Genomic DNA, 6,727 nt, shown 5'->3' with positions numbered 1-6,727 from the left:
GTTCTCCAAGATGTCTATTCTCTCAGGGATTTGTCTAAAAAAAGCTCTCCCCTCCCTGTGGAGAACATTAATGTTTGCAAACCTGGCAATATCTATATTCTGAATTGAAATATTTAATCCATGGCACATCATCATGTTTCCTCAGTGAATCAAAATATATTTCTAAAGCAATCTCATTCCTTTTCATCCCAGTTGATTTCAAGAACTAAATCACTCAAAGTTTCATCTCACCTATCATAAAAATGCATAAGGCTAAGATAAGCAGTTTTCAACATTATTATCTCATTTAATCCTTACAACAATCCAGAGAAGCAGACCCTATCATGATGCTTATTTGATAGTTAAAGAAACATAAGTTGGCAAAGGTTAAGTGACTTGTCCAGGGTCACTCAGCTAGAATTGTCTCAAATTGGTTCTGAACTCAAGTCTTCCTAACTACAGGTTCAGCATTCATTATGCCACTGGTTGCTTCTCATACCCCAAAAGACTGTAATTCATTATTTAATAGAAATATTCTCACTTGGTTAAGATGATTAAGTCAAAATGAGTTTGGGTGAGTGATTGATTCAATTGACCTTTGTACTTTGAGTATCTAAAGAGATACTCAAGATTGCTAATTGTTCTTTCTCATTTCTGAATTTACAGTGCAATATACTATATTGTTTTAGATAGATAGATAGATAGTGTATATATATATATATGTTGAAAATATACTATATTCTGAACTTACATTACAATATATGATACTTTCACAAGTAATTTAAAAATATATAAAGTATAAAAGAGACATACACAAGAACTTCAAAGTACCAATAATTCCATTTCTCTAATACTTTAAAACTGATAAAAAAACAACTCTAAGGAAAATATCATTGTCCCCATTTTAGAAATAATAAAACTGAGGCCCAGAGAATTATTTGTCCATGGTCACACTCCCAGGAATTACTAGGGTTGGAACTAGAAACTAGGCCTTCTGAATCCAGATGCAATATTCAACCCTCTACTTTGTAAGGACTTTCCAGGGTGGGTATGTTCATGTTGCTCTTGTATTATACATCAGAGAAATGGCAATTAAATGAAGCTCCAAGGCATGTGGAAAGGAAGGAGAGGAACACACTGCCAGGCAGAGCTTGGTAGAGAGAGCATCAGGAGACACTGCCAAAAACTATTCAAAAAGTACCACCCTGATCATTTCGTTGCATTTCCAGGGAATTGTGGAACACAATCAGTATTGACTTAAATAATGGGAAAGAGGAAATAAATATACCCAGTAGAATGAAGGCAATTCAGGAGAAAACCTAGGTTTCGATGGGAGCTGGGAACATATTGAAAGGCGAACAATAGCATCAATTGAAGTAAAATAATTATGATTAGCCCAAATGAGTTGCTGAGCTGGCTCTTGTATAAATTGGGTGGGCATGCATAATATTCAATCTTCCTCATCCTTTTAGGGGTAAGATTTGGAGTCCAAGGTTTCTTTTTTTTCTTTCTTTCAAGAAACAGAAACAAACAGACTTTGGCAGCATCCAGACCAGTAGCACTTGGTTTGTTTTCTGCCTCCTGGGGCAAAGCTTCTGTGTTGATTCAAGAAATAACTAATGGCCCATTGAAGGTATGTCTCTATTGGCAACCCGACTAGGGATAATCCTTCTGCCCAGGAAGCTGTTGTGTGTGGCCTCTACTTGGCAGCAAGGATCTAATGCATTCATTTCTCAAGGGTTTCCTAGACTCCTTGGAAAGTGAGCATAGCCTGAGTAGATCTTGGATAAGCATTGTTGTGTCTGGGAACACCGTCTTGGAGAAGATGGGACTTGAAGATGGCCAGTAGGCAGAAACAGGGAGGCATAGATAGATAACCACTATGGATGACGTCTTCCAAGAGACATTGCAGGGATTATTATTCTTGGTGCCAAAACAATATTAAATCTCTTTCTCTCCCATGAGTAACTCACTCCTTTCCTTTCTTTTCCACTTTCTGGCTTCTTTTCACAGTTCATTTTTCTAGTGGCCTTTAGCACTAGATGGTCATTGGGTCATAGAATCAAGGCCCTTAGAGATCATGATGATTTATCCTATAAGGAAAACAGTGCTAGACCTGTGGCCAGGAGAACCTAGGTTAGAATCTGATTCTCACATTTCTTAGGTGTGTAACAATAGGAAAATCAGTTACCTTCTCTGAGACTCAGCTTAATTTTCTATAAAAGAGAAATTAAAAATATTTGTAGTTCTTATTTGACAATGATTGTTGTGATACACAAAAGTAATTTTAGGTATACTGGTTTGCAAACATTAATGTTCTCCACAAATGTCAGGTATCATTTTATCTTTTAGTTAGTATATATATGTTCCATATGATATTATATTATAAATAAAAATTATATCATCAATGAAAATAACATTTTAAAAAACATGCTTTAAAACTATTTTTGGTGTTCGCAGACGCCGCCGCCGCAGCTCCCAACGCCAAGGCCGCCTCCCGCTCCGCCAGCCCAGCCGTAGCGAAGGGGGTGTCTCAGGAGAAGTTTTCAGGAACACGGCTCGTGCCAACCAAACCGCCCCTAAATCCACCCATGGTAAAGCCCCCAGGGAGCAGCTCGCCACAAAAGCCGCTCGCAAGCGTGCGCCTTGTACCAGAGGGGTCAAGAAGCCTCACCGCTACAGGCCGGGTCCTGTGGCTCTCCGTGAAATCGGACGTTATCAGAAGTCCATCGAACTTCGGATTCTCCCCTTCCAGCCTCTGGTGCGTGAAATTGCTCAGGACTTCCAAACAGATCTGCGCTTCCAGAGAGCAGCACTTGGTGCTTTGCAGGAGGCAAGTGAAGCTTCTCTGCTTGGCCTGTTTGAGGACACCAACCTTTGTGCCATCCATGCCAAACGTGTCACAATCATGCCAAAAGATATCCAGCTAGCACGCCACATACGTGGAGAACGTGCTTAAATTCCACTATGATGGGAAACATTCTTCATTCTCAAAACAGAAAAAAAAATCTCTTCTTCCTGTTATTGGTAGTTCTGAACGTTAGATATTTTTTTCCCATGGGGTCAAAAGGTACCTAAGTATATGACTGCGAATGGAAAAATAGGCGACAGAATCAGGTATTGGCAAGTTTTTTTCCATTTTCATTTGTGTGTGAATTTTGAATATAAATGCGAGGACATAAAGCATTAATGCAGTCAAAAAAATGTTTCCGTGAACAAGTTTCAACGATTCAACTTTGTAACAACTATAAATAAACCTGTTAAATTTTTCTGGACAATGCCAGCATTTGGATTTTTTTTAAAAGTAAATTTCTTATTGACGGCAACTAAATGGTGTTTGTAGCATTTTTATCATACGGTAGATTCCATCCATCCACTATACTTTTCTAACTGAGTTGTCCTACATGCAAGTACATGTTTTTAATGTTGTTTGTCTTCTGCGCTGTTCCTGTAAGTTTGCTATTAAAATACATTAAACTAAAAAAAAAAACAAACTATTTTTACTGCTTCAATCTAGGAACCAGGGAGCCTTTTAAAATTTGATTTTCAGGGAGAGCCAGGTGGTACAGTGGCTAGAGCACTGGCCCTGGAGTCTGAAGTGCCTGAGCTCAAATCCAGCCTCAGACACTTAATAATTAACTACAATATAATATTAACTATAATATAAATAATGTGACCTTAAGCAAGTTACTTAATCCCAATGCCTTGCAAAACAAAGAAAAAAAAATTTTTCATTTGCAGCTACAATGCTCTCCATAAGTTGCTTGTGAGCTCCTTGAAACCAGCAAGCATTGGTTAATCTAGTGATTTTCACAAAGTAAGTCTGTTACAAATGGTCAGCCATTAATTTATCCATATTAGATGGTAAATCCCATGAATTTAGGGCATATGTTTTATCTAAACTTTGCTTAGATATTACATTTCCCTAGGACAGGAACACCAGATTCTGTCTATGATAGGCATTGGATAAATATTTGTTAAGCTGTGTATCTCCCAACTTCAATCTATTTATAGAGCAAGAGAATTATTGTACTATAGATTTAGAGCCAGAAAGGATTCATTGGTTTTAACCTCCAATCTCATAATTGCACAAGAGGGAATCAGAGGTCTGGAGAGGTTAAGTGAGTCACTTGCCCAAGGTCACACATAGGCAATAATTAACAGAGATGGGATTTGAACAATGTCATCTCATTCTGAATCCAGTGCTATTTTCATTAAAGCAATAGTATTAAGTCTAGGAAATGCTTACTAAATAATTCTGACCCTGATTTCCCTCATAAGTATAATGGGAATAACAATAATTGTATTAGCAAAGTATCTGAACACTTCAACAAGACAATTAGATAAAATAAAAAAAAAGTGCCTAAACTTCGATTGAACAAAGAAGCATTTATTCTAAGCCCAATATTGCATTTAACCCTGAAGATAAAGACACGAAACTCAAACATTTCCTACCTTTATTTTGTGCTTTGTAAAATATCAATTGACTGTGATTCCACTTCTCTCCTGTCTAAAGGTGACAACAAAAACAGATCTTAAATGTGCAGAAATGATAAGTGAGTCCTATAGAATGTATCCTTTTTTAATACCTCCCCCTCAGGGTCAGGTTGTGTGGTTTCTCTATGTGTTAGTATAGGAATGACCTCTAACATGCCATTAACTAACATTTTATTTCTCAAGGATCCGTCCAACGCTAATGTTCTATGTTGTATTATCTAAAGTTCCTTCCAGCTCAAAACCCTATATACCCTTGTTCCCTCTGGACCAAATGTTGGCAGCTGTGGACAATTCTCCATCCATCCATCACTACTGACCCATGTGTTTCATAATTTTTTAGAACTCAAAGTTTCTGCAATAGTGAATGATTGCTGTTAATGATGCTTTGCTGCCAAGCATGCCATATGCCCATCTTCCTTAACAGCAGTTCTGATTGAAAGAAAAGCCAAGGGGTCAGTAGGAATAATTTAAAAACCTTTATCCTTGAGTAGAAATTTTTTTCAGTCACACATCTGGCCTTAAAAAATTTGTCTGAAAATATATTTCTAGAATGATGGCCTTGCTTTGATTGACCTACAATTTAATAATATATTGATCATCAGTGTCTGGAATGTAACTCTTTATCTGAACATTAACTAGCAAATTTTGGGGAGAAATATATGGGGCAGGGGGAGAACTTCAGGATACTACCACAGAACGGGACAGAACTCTCTGTGGGTGGAGACATTAAGACAGCCAGATACTTCTGCTGAAAAGTTATCAGGAAAGATGCAAAGAAGGGTTTTAAGATGAACAGGACAAAGAGGTGTTCACTTGGTTGAAGGTTTCAAAAGAAGTATAATGCATGTAATTTTAAAATCTATGGGAAAGGAAAGTTCAGAAATAGTGAAGACCATTAGCCCATTTCAACTATAAAAATATCTTTCGGAGAGAATCTAAAAACTAGAGTTTTGTCTATGTCAAAATCTGATTCTGACCTCTGGGAAATTTCTTGAGGAAGCAACTGTTACAGGAAAATGAAAAGTGAATAAAGCAATTCATCCAGAATTTTCTTAGTTGGAGTGTAAAGGAAAGAACACATGTATTTCACTCAGATTTCATGGGTTTTTATTCTATTATTTTCTGTCATTTCTGACAAATCCACATTTATACATCTTAGTCTCCTTACCTGTAAAACAAAGAACCAGGACTAGAACTATATGTCAAAATTATCTTCAAAGTCAGAAAGGGGGGCAGTTAGGTGGTGCAGTGGATAGAGCACTGGCCCTGGAGTCAAGAGAACCTGAGTTCAAATCCAGCCTCAGATACTTAATAATACCTAGCTGTGTGACATTGGGCAAGTTACTTAACCCCACTGCCTTGCAAACAGAAAACAAAAAAAAAAAGTCAGAAAGGACCAAAGAGAATATCCAATCCTTTGTTATTCAGAAAAAAAGTAATAACAAGTTATGAGATAGACTTCTCCTCAATCACAAAAACAGTTATAGTTGGGGTTAGAGTCAAAGTTTCCTGAACTTAGCCTCCCTACCCAAAACTTAGTATTTTTTCTATTTTGCATTATACCTACATATAATATAAAAAGTAGAGCGAGAATAGACCATGATGCATAGAATATAATATGGGAGGAAACAGAGATAATGCATTCATGCTCTTTTCTTAATATTATTTTCTTTTACAATTTTTTATTTTATTCTTCTAATTACATACAAGAATAATTTAAAACATTTGCAAGTTTATGAGCTTCACACTTTTTCTACCATCTTCTCTTCCCTTACCCCTCCCAATAATGACAAACAGTCTGGTAAAAGTACATATACAACTGTGTTTTACTTATTTTCATATTATCCATATAGTGAAAAAGAAGGAGGTGGGAACCATGAAAAAGAAGGTTAAAAAAAAATCATAGAAATTCTCTCTGCATTCAGATGTTTTTGGTTTTTCCCACTGGTTTTGGATGGTGTTTTCTATAACAGGTCTCTCAAGATTGTCCTGCTGAGAAAAGCTACATCCATCATAGTTGGTCAGCTCATAATGTTGTTGTTAATGTGTACAATTGTTGTGTGCTGGCCAGCTAATTTATACTTTACTCATAACCTGTTACTTGTCTCATAACCTATTACTTGACTCAGTTCAGCTGTAGTCAAATTCTCAGGTGAACCTTGAAGAGCCAGGAGAAAAAGATGGCAAGTTCTCCATTTATTTAACTGAATGCAAGAGCTTAAATACCCTTTAATCCCTGGTTGCTCCCAAT

At 36.8% G+C, this 6,727-nt stretch overlaps 1 pseudogene; it reads left to right on the top strand.

The window, feature by feature from the left end:
• Positions 1 to 543: 543 nt before the first annotated feature.
• On the top strand, positions 544 to 3,384 carry LOC141507450 (histone H3.3A-like; annotated as a pseudogene).
• Positions 3,385 to 6,727: the final 3,343 nt, after the last annotated feature.

The sequence above is a fragment of the Macrotis lagotis genome, chromosome 1 (genome assembly GCF_037893015.1).
Source record: "Macrotis lagotis isolate mMagLag1 chromosome 1, bilby.v1.9.chrom.fasta, whole genome shotgun sequence".
Classification (NCBI taxonomy): domain Eukaryota; kingdom Metazoa; phylum Chordata; class Mammalia; order Peramelemorphia; family Peramelidae; genus Macrotis; species Macrotis lagotis.
The sequence above is the reverse complement of the archived record's forward strand: the minus strand, read 5'-3'. Positions and strand labels throughout refer to the sequence as shown.